Genomic DNA, 21,239 nt, shown 5'->3' with positions numbered 1-21,239 from the left:
AAGAAGGGCCCCCCACTCACTCCGGGCCCTCTTTGTCTCGGGCAAAAAGTGTGATGTTTGCTTAGGCATATTGCACACCACACAACATTTTACTGCAGAATTGGACATCTGTGCGCAATAATAGTAGCAGGCTGCAATGAAACTATTATTTTGTGTTGTGCATATCATGTGATCTGTCCCTGGCCAATTTGTGTATCCTGCATTAAATTCGTGCGTCAGTTGTTGATGGTGCTGTTGAGAGATGTCGCTTGTACATCTTTAATGTAAAATTTGTAAACTCATTTTTTATTTCTCTTAGATGTAGCTTATAATTATTTTTGAAGAGGACACTATGTGGTGTCGAAAACGTTGGATTTAGTAGTTTTTTCATGTTTTTTTCGTGTGTTTAATGTTAGGCTAAATCGGTTAACGTTACTGAGTGTTATATATATCTGGTACAAGCCGAGCTCTCTACCAAGGCTCAAACATAACATCTTGTTAAAACATAATCAAGTTGATGATTTGACTAATCCTAACCGTTCTTCATTAACTTTTGGATTCACTACATGCCCAGCACTAGCAGAGGTGAACGAGAGAAGTCACTTTTTTGACTCCGGCTCCGGTCCTGCTCCGAAAGTATTCTCCGGCTCCTGCTCTAACTCCGAAATTCATTTTGAAGTGAAATAAGCGTGAAACTACCTTTGTCAAATAGCTTATAAAAAAACAAAAAAAACACCTGGGCTTTTTGCCCGGGTTTTTCTCAAACCTGTTTTTGCTAAACTATGCCTCTCTCCTCCCCGGAATAGGAGAATAACTAACTTTTAGGATTTAATTTAGGGTGCTTTTAAACCTTTGAAGGTTGGGGGGGGGCCTGTCAATTCAACTTTTTTGTATCAACATTTGTATCTCTAAAACCACTGAGGCTGCGACTATGAGACTTCTTGACTTTTCCTAACTTTTATTCACCTCTATTGAGCTGCAATTTTGAGCGAATAAAGGTTATAAATTGAGAGATATAATGCATTTCTCAGCACATCCTCTGAAATATTTCTTATTCTATTGATCAAAATTTTCCCACCAGCTGGATAAAAGCAATTAATTTGGCTCATGTCTCGTTAATCAAATGATTCAAATTGAGATTATGTAACAAAAATTTAATCACAACATTGCAATGCATGTTCTTCATTACTCTACCAGAAAATACCAAATAACCCAAACGTCATAAGTCGCCTCAACATTTCAACGTATATTAGCAGTTCTAAAACTCATATAGTTTTAATTTTCGGATATGCTCAGCGTGAATAATTTTACAAAGTGAATCCCAAGTTTTGAAACCGTGCTTTAAAAAATAACAGAGATATCACTCCTAAAGCATAAGAAGAACCTAAGGGTTCTAAGGGTTAAGAGAACATTTTTGCACGTAAAGCATTAAATTACCACTTTGGGCCCCTAATTTGCGCGCAATGCACTCGATTACCTTTCTGGGCCCGTTTGCTAGATTACGGGCCCCCCCGCCAGAACTAAAGAATAACAACTTTTATGCTGGAAATCAGTCGTTTAGGATGGTTTTAACCAAACGTTTTTGCGCGTAAGCTATAAAATTTCAATTTCGGGCCCCCCAACAAACACAGGCCTGGGCCCTCAAGGGTACGCCGTACCCTCCGTACCCCCCTCTCATAGGCCTTGGTGTGTCTCGTGCAACTTTTCCTTTATCAACTGATTAGGTAACACCACGAAGAACTCTACAAGCAAGCAATACAAAAGCGCTCGTTTGTTTTATTCTGAAAGTGCTAGGTTGCAAATTTTGGCCACTGAGAAAATACAATCGACTTTCAATTCACTATTCGGTTGAAAGGTTTGTAACTTTATGTTGTGGAAGTCACCACACCACTAAAAAAATATTATGCGACAAGTGTAGAAACTAATTCAAAAATTTTATTTCTTAAAGTTTTCAGACTTATGCGGGGTTCACACTGAGCTTGTCTAGCATTTAGCATATAGCGGGTGGGCGTGTTTTCATGTCTGGCGTGTTTCGGCTTTATGATTTGCGCTGACATGTTCACATTGGTTTCCATAGAAATAAGACGTTAAGCGTGTGGAAGCCATTGAGTGAGTAAGCTTGTTCATATATCCGTTGACAAACTTTCAAAGTTATAACAAAGCCCGACATTGCATTTAAATCCGCTCGGATGCTTCGTCAACAAGAAAACTTGGTATTTTTTTTTGAAAAGTAGCCTATGCAAGACTACTTGCAAATAACAATGAAGTTTTTCTTCTGGCATAGAGCTAGGCTACTTTAAAAAAAGTTTGTTTATTGTTCTTTACAAGTAGGCCTACTTCACGTCCTGGCTGATTAACCAACAAAACAAACTGAAGACGGTAGCCTACGGTATTTGTAATAAATTTTTCACAAAACATTTAGATGGTTGGTGCACCCATATTTCAAAGAAGGGATGACCTGGGTCCTGGGAGAACAAAATCTTGTGACATAATGGAGGAATGCATCCATCGTTACCGTAGTTTAGAATGAGTAGTAGTAGGTACCTTAGATGATCTGCTTTCTTGACAAAACGTGTCAGCTCCGCTTTGTCGCTTCTACCCTTTTTTGGACCTCTGCTATGTTTGTCATATATTAACTTATATGGTCAGAATAAAAACAAATTGCAAGCGCAGGTTACTTTTATTTCAGCGATGTTGGAAAATACAATTGGTTGTAATTCAAGTGGCCCATTTGTGAAATTTCATTTGGAATCTTATGTTAACTTACCCGCTTCTCTTACAACTTTTATGGTTTGCCCTTAACCAAGACGGTCTTGCCTTAACATATCTCCGCATCACAACTGTCCAAAAAGTACAGACTGTGGCTGACATCAGATGCTCTGCAAACATCAACAGTCATATAAGACTGGCAATATAGGCTACAGCTACACGCGTCGGGCTCTTAATTCTTTGCTCTAAAAACTACCAAACCAAGCACGGATGTACCAATGCAAGCAACTACGGTGTACCAGTATATTGTAATAAGGCTTCGAAGTTGAGGAAAACGAAAATTGACGATAACTACAACGTAAAAAAACGAAAAATCAAGCCGCAGATAGTGTAGCTACATTCGTATCTACAATGGGCAAATAGGCCTAGCATAAGGCTTAGGCATATGATGAAACCAAGACCTGAACATACACTGCAATATTGAATCCTTTGAAAAAGAACCTACACCAATCATCTTAAACTTACTCTACTCTAACGACTAGAAATATTCATAATAATGATAAGTGATATCAATCATACCAGTGGCAGTAAACGTTCTAAGTCTAAACACTGATTGAACCAAGTAACACAACGAACGATTACTATAGCAAGAAATAAGCTAATCTGGTATAAGCATGAAAATGACGGTACAGTGCATATATGTAAGTCCACAGATCATTGTGAATGCACAGTCCACACATTTGCAGACAATAAGCACTTTATCAGCCACACATATCAAAGTAAACTAGATATACAAATTCAAATAATTGCAAACAATATACAGAACAACATATGTAATGTAACCAGGGCTGTGGAATCGGAGGAATTTTGGCGTGTCCGGAATGGAGTAATTTAAAAGGCTCACTCCGACTTGATACAAAATAACGAAAAACAAAATTTTTGTTTAGACTCTTTTTAAAAGAATATAATTTCTTGTTCGCCGTATTTGGGTCTAAAACTTCACCCGAAAATAGAAGTGCTTGTTTTTGTTAAATTTGTAAAAGTCGCTGTATCAATTTCGATCATAACTTTGATGAAATTAAATTTTACAAAAATGGAAAACGATAAAAATTATAATAAAAATGGAAACTCTGAAGCCGGAGTTGGCTAGTTATAAAACGAGGAGTCGCATATTTTTCGCAAGACTCCACAGCCCTTCCAGACAGCCACTTTATCTGGTCCAAATCTTTACCAGATTGGGTACGATTTTGGCCAAATAAAGTGGCTGTCTGGGTTGCATGTAATAGCTTCTTTACGGTGTTCAAATAATCTCAAATGAACTGAATAACGTCAGTGCAAACCATATTGTCTAAGCCAAGGCTTACTTCAAATTACTACAATACATACAATACAATTTTAGTGCCAAACTCCCCTCCAATCTTTTATCACTTTTCAAACCAGTCACATTGCAATTTGCAACAAACTGATGGCAAGCAGGGTGATCATTTGATCAAGAAGAAAAACACAATTAATTTGATTTTCACGTGCGCTCACATATCGTGACAGATTATGTAGCGTTCTAAACTAATCATTATAAGCTACTCGTAAACGATTAAAACAAAAAAGACGATATTTATGCAACAGTTACAAAGCATAAAAAGACGTACAGTATGAGTAAAACAGAGTATGGTTAACAGTGGTTGAACATTTATAAAATAGCGATTTTCATTTGTTGGCAATGTAGCAAAGTGAGCGCATTTGCCGCAAAATATCCAGTTCATTAGACAAACATTTGCATGTATATTGTATACACACCTAAACACTTAACCGACCCAACAAAGAGAAATTTCTCAGGCTCAAGCGAGTGTGATTCAAGAAAGTTTGAAATGTTGAGAAAATAACAACCAAAAGATTTTTTACAATTACAAACAATGCCATGTCTGGAGGCATAACCGATTAACCGACACAGTAGTTTAGATGATATTTGTTTGAGACCATGTAAACTGGGGAAAGAGTAACAAATATCACCTGCAAACTTTATGTAATTAACACAAATATTAAAAAATCAGACAAGACAAGTTAAATCACACTTATGTGCTTTTCTGTTGAATGGTGCATACATACTAAACACTGTGTGACATGCACATATCAGAGGCGTGTTTGTCTAATTCAAAGTTTGGCGTGGGTAATCAATTGACCAAACAATGCTTCTTCATCTGTATTGTATGTAGCAGTGCTGTCCCTATTGCTGACGAGTTTTCTTTTAACATGGAGAGCAAACATTCCTGAAAAAAAATATAAGTTATGATGCAGGCCGCATAAAAAAGAACCACAGAAAAGTACTGAAGTTCCTTGATTTATGTCAAAAACCTTCAACACTTAAATAACAATATATAAATAACATGCTTGGTCGACCTTGGATGTAAACGTTTGTACAGTATATATATATTGAAAAGCAAGCATACATCTTACATACCTAATTTGAAGATATTTAATATTTTTAATATCAAGGACAAGAGACACAATTAGCTTGACATCTGTTATAGTTCTTACAATGCAATGCTTTTTCATGTCCTGATGTTACTTGCATTATCCGCTTATCAGACAAGACAAAAATTTTCTTTTTCTTACTTGTATTTTATTCTTGTGTGAACTTTTTGGTCTTTCTTAAATACCCCCAGCAGGACTCTCACATCATCACCTTGCATTTTCTGATTCTAGGTAATAATTACCCCTCAGTGAAGTCTTCAAAGGAATTTATGCTTTAAGACAGAAAGTCATTACAAATTTATGCTCTCACAGTCTCACTGAACTTGCCATCCGGGTCTTTCAGTTCTACAGCTGCACATAAAATAAGCATTTGTAATTAACTTTTACTAATTTTAAGCATGAAATTTCTTAATTTTAGCAAATGAATCTCCACAATAATTAATATATTTAGTAACAAGAAGAGATTCTATTTGAATAAGGACATTCTGATGATCCTCCTTTAGGTAAAACAGGCTGTCAAGGGTTTAGATAGTAATAACTATATTTGATTTATATTTGGTAACATAACATGTATATATAAAGGAAAAGTTTTGTTTTGAAGGTAACCCACAGCTCGACCACAATCAGATTTTGCATTCATATAGCTCATGCGCTTGCACTTAAGAGTCATTGTCATTGCATATATTCAGCTTCACAGTGACATTGTTGAAACAATACTATAAAGTCACTCACTAAGTATAACCACACTCTCTACTTCATACGTTGTGAAGATTATTCCATTAAAAGCAAGAAATTGAAAGCATTTCCAACAAAGCTGTTGTGATCTTTCTTGTGCAAGTTTTGTGAAAAATATCCATTTAAAAGACTTATCTGCACAGGACTTACACAAACAACTTTTTAATTTCTGTAATTTTAGGTATGGTATTAATTATTTTCTCCCATATCATCATTTTAGAAACTAAAATCCTCACTCACAACATAGTTGTAGTATCTGTGAGCTTACAGTAACAGTACTTATTCGAAGTGGTTATATGTAACCATGGATTACCATGGTTGCAATCAAAAAGCATTGTTTTGTAAAAAGTGTTGCCAAGGATAGGTTTAAGCTAAGAGTTTTGCCCAAGATTTCAAAATCTCATAAATCACAAGTTTTTGTCTTCAACTACTTTAAACTTTACTAAATTATGGAAAAATTTCTTATCTGGTAACACTAGTGCTGTAAATATAGCCACGCCTTTACTTCGTATTGCTAATTTCAATCCATGTGTTTATTCATCATCAACATCCCTGATCATTAAATACGTAAATAAAGCAACACAAAGTTTGTTTAGATAGCTCAGTTGCTACCCTGTAAATAAGCATTACTTACAGTCGTACACCTGAGATTAGTATGATGACACAAAAGCAGTAAAACACACAGTGAAAAACCATTACATTACAGTTTACAAAAATATGAACAACACATGTTTTCACACTAGAACTAGATTTCTCTTCAGCTCACTGACATCAGCAACAGCAGAAACGTTTTTTTACCATTTCAGCAACGTTTTCTAACTATCATACCGTAAGTTGTTTTGTTATCAATCATTATTTAATATTTTTTAAGTCAGAATATAAATTAATAATTACCTGGATGGCCTATATCTTTTTTCATTTCTTTCCGTAGCTTTTTCTTCAACTTCCTAGTTCCTATCTTTGTATCTATTATGCTTTTCATCGTACAGAGCAGCAACATTTTAAGTTCTACCAGTTTTTTATTTAATTGTATGTTTTATTTTTTAATTGAAGCAATATTAACTGCAATATAAAAAAATTAATACCACTTGATCATGTACCATTGACATAGCCTAGTCTATGTCATGACTTAGGTTTGTTTGTTAAAGTAGGTACCGTACCATACTAAATTTTACTTTTAAATCATAGACCTAGCCTATATCGAATACCGGTACATTGTGTTATACCGGTACGGTACTGCCCTGTATTGTAGCAGGCCAAGTCAAATATAGCCACTCGGCCTTCATAGATTTAGGGCTAATAAAACAGCATAGCCTACGTACAATACTGTAGCCTACATATTCTAATTCAGTATAATGCATCTAAACCTGAACTACGCTTTCATTTATTTGCCAATTATATACCGTACCGTATAAAGTTGTAAACTGTATGATATTAGCCTTATTGATCTTTTTGCAATGAGGTTGTTTGGAAAAAAAAGGTTAACTTACGGTATCTTTGATTAGTTTTGAAACAAAAACAATCTGGTTTTTCTGTAAATTTGGAATTATTTGTCAACTATTTAGTCTCACTTAAGTATTCTAGTGAGATCTGATGATCTGACCCTGGTTTATGTTACAGCAATATTATAGGCCTAGTATTTTTTCCTAGGCTTTGATCTTTAAATGCCAGTATGTTAAATCAATTACATCTTGCTGCTGGCTAGAATTTGAACTGACTGCTGATAATAATGTGTTACAAAATATCTACAGAGCCAAAACTGCTGACAAACTATAGCCTAGCCCTAAGCGAGTACAATCAGCCGACCTCTTCCAAACCTCGACTCGAAAGTCGAACAGATCGAGTTCTCATGTCAAGAGCGAAAGGGAAAAGTTGAAATAATTCAACTTCTGTTTTCACGCTTGAAATCGAGATCTCCAAACCGGTGGCGCGATTCGGTCACGTTAACCTTCACGCTCTCAGTGTGAACATTTTTTTTCAGTGTGAACCATCGTTTTTTTGACACGCTTTATGATTTGCGCTTATGCTTGTCAGTGTGAACCCCGCATTATTTAGAACCAGTGGCGTAGCCAAGGGGGGGTTTTGGGGGTTACAACCCCCCCTTTGGCACGCGTGTGACGTCACGATATTGAGAATGATGCTTTCAGTCTAAAAAAAATTGCCTAATTTTAAACAAAATTGCATTAAAAGAGCAAGTTTTGCCAATACCAAACATCTCAGCCAGGAATTAGCAACAAGAAAACATAGAGACATAGCTTTATTTCTGAAAAATGCCAAAGAAAACATGATCTTATCCTTTTGCTATGCCACCAGACACCACCATTTTACAGGAATATTCGTAACCACATTTTTATTGAAAATGCTCCCAGAATGCACCAAATTCAAAGTAATTTTTCAAAATTTTCTGGAGGAGGCCCCCGCCGCTGGGTTGTCAAAACCCTCCCCTTTCAAATTTCCTGGTTACGCTACTGTTTAAAACCATCGGCGGACTTAATTGAGTGGAAATTGAAAAACACTGGGTTAATGTGACCTAGCCACATGTAGCCTACTAAGAGAGTAAGCACTGATTGAGACTGATAGAGAGAGAGAGAGAGAAACCTTTTATTTCGTCTGTTGCGACAATAGTACGGTACAATTATAAACAATACGAATAAAATAGTACCATAGCTATCTAAATACCACAACAGACAGGAAGCAGCGAAAGACTATATCAGTCATCGAGTCAGCTGCTTCCCAGTTCTTAATGTGACAAATGTCAAGCATCGGCAAATTACGTTGAAACAAGATAGGCTGATGTTCAGTAATATTAATGAAAGAAAAAAAAAATCATGTGCTGCTGCGATCCTTAAGTGAAGTCCTGTGGTTTTATTCAAATATAAACTTTATTCCGGGTGATTAAAAATAGGAAAAACTTTTGAAATCAATAAACTCTTGTAGCAAGGGCGTTTAAACTTCAGTGCAACCAAGAAAAGTTCAAGCCAATAAATAGTTCAAGGCTACGAGTAAAAACATTTTCAGTAAACAGTATTACAATACAAAAATAATCACAATTTAAAAAAAAGGTATAGCCTAGGCCTATTGTTCTGTCATAAAAGAAATGGCTGAGTGACTCTCAGTGGTACCTGTTAGGCTGCATGAAACTAGCGCAATGTGACCATATAATTTGACAAACAAATTGAATAGAATGTAAATGAGAAATAATTGAGTGTAACCGAATAACACAATAGGTCAATAATGTTTTCTTCAGACAAAATTTAACAAAAATCAAATCCAGACGACGTATCATTACAAAGTTTGAGCCCAAAATAACAATTTATGACAATTTTTGTCACTTTTCCACTGACATAAAGCAACAAAATTTAAATTCAATTAAAAAATCAAACACTTCGCATTGAAATAAAAGCAAGAAAAAAAAAGCATTTTTGTCGATTTAGGCTAAGTGCGATTGATCCAAACTTGTCTGGCAGCCCTGCTTAAAAACTGACTAGGCTTGATTGCTGGCCAACGTTCGATTTTTATGTCAAAAACTAAGTAAATTATCATTAAAAACTCTTGCGCTGGTTTAATTAAATTGATTTATACCGATACAAAACACACTAATCCAGAAAAGTTTAAAACACAACTGAATTTAAAACAAAAAATTTTAGGACAAACTTTGAACCGATTTGATAATGGGCAGCAAACAAGATGTTACACAATAGAATGTAAAACAATACGGTAACTAGATAGACAAGAAATAACTTATCAGTTTTTCTGAGCGCATGAAAGAAAATGTTTGGACTGGACGTGACAATTACATAAAATTGACTTTTTGATCCAAAATTAAAAACTTGACCTGACCATAAAAAAATCACTTTTTATTGACTTATCAAATCAAGATTTTGAAACCTACTCCTTGTGTCCAGAACTCACACTCAAAAACACATCGCAATAACTTACTAAAAAACTTGAGTTTATTTATTTTACTTGTCTAGATGAGTTTTTTCGTGTTGTGCATATCGTATGAGTTTGCAAATAGGACAAATCAGGAGGGTGGATACAGCCAGGTGGTATTACAGATCTGTAGCGCACCCAGCATGGGGCTAAGGGGGCTCAAGCCCCCCCCCAAACCCGCCACAAAAGTGAAGTTTTTGTATGTTCCTCATTTAGCCTATACATTTTGCTTACAGGTTAGGTATGAATAAGACACAACAATACAACAAGGCTGAGCATTATAACAATATATTTTACATATTTAACTTAAAAATAGTTTTAACTGTTGAACATTTTCGGTTTAACTTAAGCCCTCATCAAAAATCTGAAAATATTTATAAAAATGCAATAAATTTCAACTTCTTGAAGGTAAAATTACATTAGGAAAAGGCAACTACATAAATAACTACTGTACCTACGAAAAAACTTGCTCCACGGGGAAGGTGATACATCAAGTAGGCTAAATGTTGAAGAGAATGGACTCGACCAGCAAATAATAATGTTTGTTTAAATTTGAGGTATAGCGTTTGATTAACAGTGCTTCCTAAATTTTGGTGTCAAATTGGGATTTGTCTTTGCGTAAAATTTTAAATGAGTCGGCAGAGGATTTTCGATCAGAGCAAAAAGAACATTCCATGATAAGGTCTTTGATGGCACTTTTCTTTGACTCCCTATAAAGTTCAGATGCTCCTGTACTCTCGTGGTCAAATGTCTGGTGGACATACGTACCGATGTACCGTACGGTACGTCAATGCCGAATCATACGTACATGTAAAACTGTTTACGACGTTTGAGCAGAGAGACGAAGGCGTCTGGGACTTTAGTTGAAAATACGAACTAAATTTGAATGTTTTGTAAGTAGAAAAAACGTCCACATCAAATTTATTGTTTACAAATTTAGTGTTTTGTTTCAAAGTGTTTTCGTGCTAGTTGTTGTTTTCGCACTTATTTGTGTTGGCAAACGAAAATCTAATTCTATTTTGTCATACATGACGAAAACGTCGAGATCTATAGAAGATTGCAAGAGTGGACGTAGGGATGAGGAAGCTGATGGTGCTAGTAGCATGGGGTTCACTAGGCCAACTTCTAATCTGATTGAGAGAACGAATCCTGATGTATCGGCAACCGGTGGGTTGTAGGCTGTGAGCAGTGGCGTAGCCAAGGGGGGGGGGGGGGGATTTCAACACTCCCCCTTTGGCACGCGTGTTACGTCACAATATTGAGAATGATGCTTTCAGTTTCTTTATGTCTTTAAAACAAAGTTTGCCTAATTTTAAGCGAAACTGCATTAAAAGAGCGAGTTTTGCCAATACCAAACATTCAAATATCTCAGCCAGGAATTAGCAACAAGAAAACATAGAGACTTAGTTTTATTTCGAAAAAATGCCGAAGAAAACATGATCTTATCCTTTTGCTATGCCACCAGACAGCACCATTTTACAGGAATATTTATACCCACATTGTTGTTGAAAATGTTCTCAGAATGCACCAATTCAAATTAATTTTTCAAAATTTTCTGGGGGAGGCCCCCCAGACTCCCCGCCGCTGGGTGTCGTCTTAGGCGAACACGACGTCGGGCTTCGCCCGCCGGCCGTCAAACCCTTCCCCTCCTTCAAAATTCCTGGCTACGCTACTGGCTGTGAGTGCCTTTAAATATTAATCAAGGGATGGGTATTGGCCTATTGTCACTGTCACTATTGTCGCAAATCACTCAGCCGACATTTCTGAATTAGCCCCCCCAAAAAATTTTTTCTGGGTGCGCTACTGTTACAGATGTGTTTACTGAATGATGGGTAAAAGTTTAAATTTTATCAACTAAAAACTGCATGTAAAAGTTAAAACTTTATGCCAAATTAACTATTGGTGCTTCTGGAAAGTCCTCCCTCCTCAATCAAACGAGTCACGCCACGCCACTGTGTCCAACCATTTCAGGGAAAACACGATTCCCTAATATAGGCTACATACAGGTAGGCATGCTTTTTAGGTGACTTCCTTGCTTGTTCTCTAACTAAAATTAAGAATCTTTTTAAAAGACATTCATGGCCTATATCTCTGCTTTGTATAAGCCCAAGCTAGGTCTGGCAGAGTTTCTTCGTCGTACCGCACGCTAATTTTGCAGTAGCCTACTACGTAGCCTACCATGTTATTTCCTTGTGTAACTGCAAATGCAAGATCATCTGAAGTAGCCCATTGTTCGATGTCACCAATCTCTTCCGTATCAATGTAGTCACTTAGGCAGCAAACAGTCTTGAATTTAGGCCGGGCCACTTCATACACTTTCATGCAACTAACAAATCCTTTTTTGGTGGTTTTATCATGATTAGCCTACGTCAGCGCAATAATCCTTTTGTTCAAAGTGTGTTGAAAGCTGTTTGGCATCTAATCTAGTGCAAAATGTTTCCAAAACACAAAGTTTCTCGAAATCAACTTTAACATCGAAAAAACAACCTAACTTATCCTAAGAATTTTTACAACACTTGGAATTTCTATTGGTCTATCTTTATTTTTACATACTTTTTCATTTCTACTAGTTTTGCCTTGTTGTGTGTCCGAAATATTTCAATTCTTTCTTTGAATTGTTTGTAACAGAATTTTGTTTGAGTTGAATTTCGATACCACTGTAGGGGAGAGTGCCCAACAGTGCCCCGGGTTCCTACAGTGCCCCTCCCATCGTTTTTCGCAATCCGTGACAAATTATTCACTCAAGCATGCATTACCATGGCCATGTGGTCCGCAGAAGCTGCTGAAACTAAGTTAGGCAGAAATAAGTCATTGCTTGCTGTTGGCAGAAATGAAACTTTGTTTTAGGTGGTAAAAAACAAATTTTCAGAACTTTATTACTTTTTTTGTTACAGTTTTTACGGTGGCTTCAGGGATGCTTCACAAGTTTTTTATGTTTGGTCAGTCACTAGACTAGGTTTCAGTAATAACGTTTCAGATCGTAGGCCTGGGTAAAAAAAACTGACGCCATTTTATCTTGTAGGCCCGTGGTTCCAACAGTGCCCCACCCTGAGGTCTCCTACAGTGCCCCGGTGGAGCACTGTTGGTATCCATGAGATTTTACTAATCAATGTACAGTGCCAAAATGATTATCAACATTTTATGTTCTAAATTGCAGATTGTTAGGTATTTTCTGAATTAAAAAGCTGTTTGTGTCCTCTTAACAAGAAATGGTAAGACGTACTCGCTATAGAACTAAATGTAGGCCTATTGTTTAGTGGTTACTTTTCTCCATAAACCCAGGTTACCAAGCCATTTCTTGTGAACCACTTGCCAATATAGGCCTACCAAAGTGTGTTGTGTCTGTATCTTGTGTTAATACCTTCCATGTAGGCCAAATCAACGATGTCTTTAATCTCCTGCATTGCATGTTCTTTCACTGATTGACTATTGAATAAACACCTTCCTTGTCATTGCAATTGGTAATTAAGTCATAACACCAAAGCTTTTAGAAAGGTAATTACAGCTCTAATTAAATCAACTTGGGCTGTTCTATAAACTACAGCTCAGTGTGTTCGTATGGTTCCTTAGAACCTATTCGCTATCTTTCGTTTAAGCACAGTCACCATGACGGGTAGACAGCGTGTCCCACATGTTATGATTATTGTTGCTGTTATATTTTGTGTCTGTGATGATTGTGTAGCCTATGTACCACTTTTTAAAGGTTTTGTCTTGACCTGACCAGTTCAGTGACATCCATCATGTGAAACACTATCGGTACTAACACAAGTTTCATACCTATAGGGTAATCATTGCAAAAAGAGTGGCTCAACATTGCAACTAAAAACATCAATTACTTTGATAGGGGCACTGTTGGATATGGTATCCAACAGTACCCCGGGTAGGATCCAACAGTGCCCCATTTTGACAGGTGATTTTTAACGCCTGATTATGAAATTTATGTAAAATTTTTAAACTTTTTTTTATGTGGAAATACTAAAGAAAAGGATGAATTTTTATAATAGAAAAAAAAAATTTGAATTTTTTTTTTTTTATGTCTAAACCTCAATTTTCCAAAAAGCGGGGCACTGTTGGACACTTTCCCCTATGACTGTATTGTAAACTAAGTGATCTTTTGTCTCTGTGGAACTTTTAACATTCGTGTATCCTAAAATTATTCCTTTATCGTCAGCAAATTTAGTAGCCTAGTGTTGCCGGCGGTGGCGTAGCAACGCAACATACCGCCCTTGGATTTTTACACAAAATGTCGCCCCCCCCCCCCCCCCTTTAACACCGTCGTAAAAGCTGATTGAAATGCCACAAAAAAAAGAGAAGTACTTTGTTGTCTTTATCTCCTCCAGAATGAGATCTTTTACCTCTTTACTAAGAAGCTCGATTAATTAATTTTGGATAGCTGGTGAAAGGTGCGTTGTCATGCCTATTTTAGAAAGTTAGGTAGTAAAAATGTGTTCGTAAATGACTAGGCCTATTGTAATTTGCAAGGAGTTTGAAAGTTTCATAAGAATTTCCCTGGTTTCTTGAATTAAAATCTTCCCGATGACCACGCATAGGAAGATTTTGTTTTCTGGGAAACTTTATGACTGCAATTACGCTCTGCAGGATTTCTCTCCATCTATTTTCTTCTTTATTTATAAGAATTGGCTTTTCTTTGTCAATTGTTTGATGAACCTGAAGCCTCAGTGTGAGCTCGTTCCATTTATCAGAGCACTGTTTGTAAACTTGTGAATTTTCATGACCAGAAATGCACGGATTAAGATGCCAAAAATTTACAAAAGGTTTGAAAACAAATAGAGAATTATCATTTCTCGATTGAATTAACCTGCAACAGAAACAATATAATTCTGAGTGGCTATTTGAATATAGCAACCCATGATCTGAGAACTTCATCACCATTCTTTAGCGTCTTATAAAACCACTTCTCCCTCAGAAAGCTTAAGGATTCTTTCTCTTTGTCTCCTTCTTTAATTACTCTAATCGCTGGCTTGAATGACCCTTCTTTATTCTGAAACCTTTCGGGCCCTAGTTTGATCATCTCAACTCTTATGTTATGAGTTAATATTTTCTAGCCAAGTAGCCACATCGTTATGAGAATAATAGATATCATCTGTTTCATCTATCTGAAAGTGTTTCATTTATAGGCTGACTTTTTTCGATGATCACTGCTTCATAGTTTTGCTCGAGGTACACTTCTTCTTCCGTCTCAACTTGAGGTAGCGATTTACTGCAGTGGCGTATATTCAGGGTGTTCAAGGTGTGCACTGCACACCCCAAGAAATCCAGAAAAAAAGAAAATTTCCATCGGTTGTCGATGTTCTTTACATTCATGATATTCTAACATCTTGCTGCATGCTGATTGCTTTCTTTTCAATTGCAAAACTCGTCCCCTTCTAATTTTAATATTCCGTTTGAGGTCATTGCCTTTAATTTTTTTCGGTCATTACCTTTAACTTAAGCTGGGTGTGCACTGACAGCTTGGCGAGTGCTATTTAAAATGGTAGCCACTTTAACAAGCCAAAATTCTGCCACTGAAATTGACTAGAATGAAACCGCCAACCAATCATAAGCTACGGTTTAAATGACGTAAAAAATGGCGAAAAGAAGATCATAGAAAGCAAATTAAGTGATGAATTTTTTGTCAGCTGGTTGGATTAGGGTTAGGGCTAGAAAGTAGTCATTTCATTGACGCGTGTTCGATTCTCACCACTGCTATTGCTCTTTTTCTTCTGTAATTACCAAATAAAGTTCAAAACAAGCATTAATTCTCTGGATGAGTGCTAGAAGGGTCACAATTGGACGGTAGCCTCTTATAACACGTTCTGATTGGTTGGCGGTTGCATTGTAGTCAATTTCAGTGGCAGAATTTCGACTTGTTAAAGTGGCTACCATTTAAAATAAACAATTAAGAAAAATGACGTCACAAGGCAGCGAAAACAGCAATGGTTTTAGACTTTTAGGTCAGCCAGGCTGTGCACTCGCTGATCTGCACACCTTGGCGCGTCATTGGGGGAATCCCAGGCAATAGCAAGTTTTAGCTTGTTGGATTAGAGTTTGAGGTGATCAGCGTTGGAAACAACTTTTGCTAGAACTGAAGCAAAAGCAAGCTTTCTACGACGATGTAATTCAAAAATTTATTGCACAAACAAGAAGAATCGAATTATGCTTTAGATGAATTTTCCTTCTGTAGTCGAGGTGTTAAATATTTTCGTTTTTACTAAATAGTACGGCGGATAAAAGTACAGCCGACCAACATAGCAATCGACTTTCTTTTCTTGTTTATTATCGAGTTACTTTGCTATTGTTTTTTGTTTTAACTTTCACCTGTTTGTTTTTAATTCGCTTGTACATTTCTCAAGGTGTTGCGACCGTGCCTAATCCTTGCATGAAGTAAATCATTTCCATCTCGAGCACGCTTTAACTTTCGCGTTTTTTCAGACTCCTGCTGTGTTATGGCAAGTAATATTGTTCGTTTTGATGGTCGGAAATAAAAAGTGAACCGAAGTAGGCTATGTGTTACCGCTGTGACCAGTATGTGACTTTAGAAATGCAACTTAATGTTTGATATTATTAAGTCTTTCATTCAATGCGCTGTCAAATAAATATCTAATTTGTATTTTTCTCCATTCTGACAAGATTATTTTTGTCAGTTCTGTTCATGTTCAGAATTCGTGCTGAAAATGCTCTCTGAACGCACCAAATTCAATGTTAATTTTAAAAATTTTCTGGGGGAGGCCCCCCAGACCCCCCGCTGTTGCTTTGCCGTCACTGAACACCCTGTCAAAGTGGTCACGGTACGCCACTGATTTACTGTGACTGCTAACCTCTTCTGTTTCTTTAGCAGAGGTATTTTTTACAAACTCCAAAATGATTCCTTCATTTCTTTTTAGTTCCTCTTCTCTAGCTTTATTTTTCTTTCTAAAAAAAGATCCTTCGTTTACTCTCTTCATAGGCAAACATTAACAGAAAAAATTTGCAACTTAAATCTTGTTATGGAATTTGCAGCACACTAGTTAAAAAATTATAACCATAATTCATAATTGCAAATTTGCTGAGTTAAGTGATCTATTTCAGACCTGAAACTTTAAACCTTTCACAAACCTAACCCATCTTCACACAATATGAAGATGGAGGAATCCCGTCTATTTACCACAGACAAATGGTTAAGGTGGCAGTTGACTCGATTACCTAACTACCAAAACTAAATTGACTGAGCACTGTGCAGTGCTATAGTTTACAAGTTACAACCGACATTCTATTATGACTTTAACAGCATGAGAAACATTATATCGTCACAAATACCACATAGTGAGTCACAAACTAAAAAAGTTGCAAATTAGTTTAAAGGCATAACTTGTGCAATTTTTGGCTTCACTTGAATGAGTGTTTACTTAGGTTGTTTAAGTCTGAGTCTCTCTGAGAATAAATTAATGTGACTGCCTTTGTTCGATTACAACGTTATCACATTTTGCCGCCTTCCAGCAACGTGTCGCCCCTGGATTTATCCACAAGATTGAATGGGTAGCTACACCACCGGCTGAAGGTATAAACTGTGCCACTGAATAGAATCCATTCACTGCAGATGACTTACAAAAGTCGTAAGTCATCTCTGCTTTCATTTGCACTACCAATGAGATTGAAAATAGAAAGAGTAGTATTTTGTTTTTGGCTTCAAAAACAAGTAAAAAATTTAATAATTTTAATGCGTAAAAGTTAGAGCAGCCCCAAACAACGTTGCGGCTATCTTGTCTAAATGCTGTCTATGCCAAAATAAATTTGCCTTTTGATATAATTTATAACACTTTTCGCTCAAGAGGAAATTTAAGAACAAGTTTTCAAACTTTGGAATGACGTTGTTTCAGCCTTTTAACTTTCACTTTCTCTGATTTTTTATTCCATGTTTTTTGACTGAATGACAGTTAAACTCATTGCAGTAAGTAATGGATATTATCAATTTGTACGCTTGGTTTCTGATTGTTCCCTGATCGTCGAACCAAGGCTTACAATCAGAAAAAAACTCTGTTTCATTCCTGATCATCAAAGCGAAAGCAATTCACTTTCCATTACACAGCGAGTGTCAAGAAAAAGATGGAGTCGCAAAGTATAAAGATCAAGAATTTCTTGCTACAGAAATGATGACGGATTGGCTTATAGCCTATGCTCAAAACTACCAAGTAGAAAGCATTTAAAACTTGCTGGGAAAGGAGGTTATGACTGAAGCAAGTGATGTGCATTGTTTAATGTTTAACCCTCTGTCTACAATGGAGTCCAATGGACCCAAAAACAAATTTCACACTGTGATTTCTAAGAACATATAACAGGTGCGATATTGATATATCTTAACTTTTCACAACTTTACTTGTTCTTTATGACAATACAATAATTATTGATCTCAAGCAAAGGTTTGTAGCATAGAAAACATAATAGGCCTACCATCTTGTACCGTGGGGTCCAATGCCTGCCTGCTTGCTGTCTGCCGCATTGCCCCAAGCCAATGCCCCCAATTCCCCAAGCCTGCTGCATTCGAAGTAATCTTGTATTACAACAGCACCAAAAGTGGAGTCAACACTCTTGATATAATGGTTAGAACATGCACTGCCACTAAAATGACAAAAGATGGCCGGTAGCTTTCTTTTGCAATATGATCGATGTCACTGCTATGAAAGCTTTTGTGATATGACAACAATTGCAAGGCCAAAATGAGCAGCACATTCAGCATGAAAAAGAGAAGAAAATTTTTGATCAAATTAGGAAAAGAGCTTGCTGGATTACCAGCTTCGACTTCAACATCGACAAGACATCTAATTCCACAACAAAATAAAAGAAAAGGAACAGCTATTGAAGGTCAGGCGCCAAAATCAAATAAGGATAGATCTTTGTGAAAACCGCAAAGATCGAATATGCAGACAAATTATTCTGTACTCCTTTTTAACTCAACTTTTGACAAAAACATTCTCAAATCATTTGCAATCAATGCGATAACTCACAATATTTCTGGCGAACTATCATGTAATATGAGTTTGGATGCCTTTTTTAGCTAAATCTTTCAATAGTTTCACCATTACTCAAGAACAGATCAATTCCGTATCAGGTTAGTTTGGGCATTGGCTACTGTACTTTAGGCCAGGGGTCCGCAAATACTTTTTGGTGCGACCCAAAAAGCAATCGTTCAAAGTCTTCGCGACCCAAACGTTTCGGAAGCATATAATTTTGCGCAAAACACTTTGCAAATTAATATCAATTTCAATACGGTCGTCCCCACTTATTAAGGCCACATCGGGACCGGACGACTTTGGCTGCGGGAGACAGTTTTCTACCACTCCTATACCTTCAGTAATTCCGGAATGGACCAAATTGGGCTTAATAAGCGGGTGGACCAATTAACCGTGCGCTTCGTCGTCGTGCAAGCCTCTGGGGCCGAGGGTCTACTCTATCCTTTTACCAGCCCAGACTCAAGATGTTTCCGGACTACACTGGAAGGCTACTAGAGAGCAGCTAGTATTTAGTTTCATCATCCATGACACGCAGACCTTCCACTCCGTTAGGTGGTTTGAAGATGGTACAGTTATTGATGATGTGGTCTGCAGTCTGTTCCTCGGCACCACATTCACAGGAGGAGGAAGAGGCCAATTCCCAATGGCGCATGGTTGACCGGAAAAGCCCGACGCCCGTACGAAGACGGTTGAGGCGCACCCATGCTTGTCTATGTAGTGTCAGGCCGATGGGGTATGTGTCGGCGTTGGGGATTAACGAATGAAGTCCGGTGGTAGGCTAGCTCACGATCAGCTTCCGATTGTATAGGTGGAAAGCTGCCGCCAAAGTTTTGTTTTCGCTAAGTTTCAGTCGCCAGCTCTGGAAATAAGCTGAGTGAGTTTTCATGCCCTGGCTCAAGCTGTCTTCCAGGCTATATATATAACCGTTGGCTTAACTACTGTACTACAATCGAAAGTATAAATTTTCTTGTAGCCTACAAAATTGTACGAAACTCAGCACATCAAACACTATATGAAAGTTTTTGATTTTGCCATACAAGTTATATTTATGGTAATTTTAAACCGTTTTGCGACCCACTGTGAATGGTCTCGCGACCCAAATTTGGGTCGCGACCCACTATTTGCGGACCCCTGCTTTAGGCTATGACTTGTTCGTTAAATTTAGTGCATTTTGTTTTTTCTGGACTGTTTATAAGTTGTGGTTTTTGTAATCTGAAACGTATTTTCTTATTGAGCTTTAACTCTATCATCGGAGCTGATTGTTTGTCCAAAACAAGTAGGCTACTTTAAAATTTGGAGTCCATCGGAATATATTTCTTAGTTTTGAATCTTTATCCTCGGAATGAAAAAGCGACTGACTGACCTCGGACTGATCATAGGTTATTCCTAGTAGTTTCGCATACTGCTAGAGACTTTTGACGCAGGCCCGCTTAGCCGGTTACCGAGATTGACAGAGTGAGGTTTTCCGATTATAATTGAAGTGTTGTTGTCAACTAGGCCAGCTAGGCTGCACCTTGGCTTAGGCTAGCGACTTGGATTAAGGTTGTGCTTGGCACCTTGGGTGCATTTTTACATTATTTGATAGATTGTGAATGTTCACTGCAACACCTAATCTAAGAATGCGTCATTCATACTTGCATTACTTGAGCATGTGCATTGTGCAGTTTCTGAAAAAATATTGTCTTGGAAAAAACTGGCTTTCAAGCGTATAAGCTCGTAGCCTATTTGTAGCATATGCGTGGTCATGATGGTTATGTACCTGGTCTGATACAGACGTTGGCGATAATGGTCTAAAATTCTCTGGTTATGGTCTTCTCAAACTTACTTCACAATGTAGATAGTAACGTCCTATTTGATCCTGATGCTGCGAGTTCCCTGTGGTAACAGCGAATCGTACTACCTTTCGGAACACAGTTCCCCAGTCATGTGCTATGACGAACTTAAACTTATTTCAGCACGTACTGTATCTTGCAGGGAGCCTGGCGGATTTGAGATGCACGGGAGTAGCTGTGTTTCTGGGTTGTGTCAATTTGCGGTTCATGTTGAGCAGCGGTGGCATCTGGTTAGATAATCTTGAGTTTTTTAAATGCCTCCAGTTGTGTCATCATAGTGTATTTGCGGATTGAAGGATCTTGGAATGTGGCTGTTTTCTGTGTATTTTGCCTTTGCTGTGGATCTGTGCGATGCGTGTTGGGATTTGTGTTGAAGCAAGCTTGCTCTCTTTATTTTTGCTCTCTTTATGGTAAGCTACAGTTTTGGCTCCAACTGTTTTAATTTTTTAGGCTTGCATATATTTTTTCATCTTCTAAACAATGCCAAAGGAAGCCTCGGCTCAATAATCTTGCATTTTTTCGAGGCCTCCTGGCGCTAATAGTTTCAATATTCTTGCAGTTTTTAAAACTCCAGCAGTGTAACGTGCATACTAAA

The 21,239-nt window shown here is 37.3% G+C and overlaps 1 long non-coding RNA gene across 1 annotated transcript; it reads right to left on the bottom strand.

The window, feature by feature from the left end:
* Positions 1–2,985: 2,985 nt before the first annotated feature.
* Positions 2,986–6,943, bottom strand: LOC145786725 (uncharacterized). Its single transcript, XR_014291306.1, has 3 exons — positions 6,787–6,943; positions 5,299–5,508; positions 2,986–4,952 (listed from the first exon to the last, which is right to left on the bottom strand). It is a non-coding gene; the product is annotated as an uncharacterized LOC145786725 (long non-coding RNA).
* Between the last annotated feature and the right edge of the window lie 14,296 nt (positions 6,944–21,239).

Source organism: Aplidium turbinatum, chromosome 17 (assembly GCF_918807975.1).
Source record: "Aplidium turbinatum chromosome 17, kaAplTurb1.1, whole genome shotgun sequence".
Lineage (NCBI taxonomy): Eukaryota > Metazoa > Chordata > Ascidiacea > Aplousobranchia > Polyclinidae > Aplidium > Aplidium turbinatum.
This window is presented reverse-complemented; position numbering and strand designations above follow the sequence as displayed.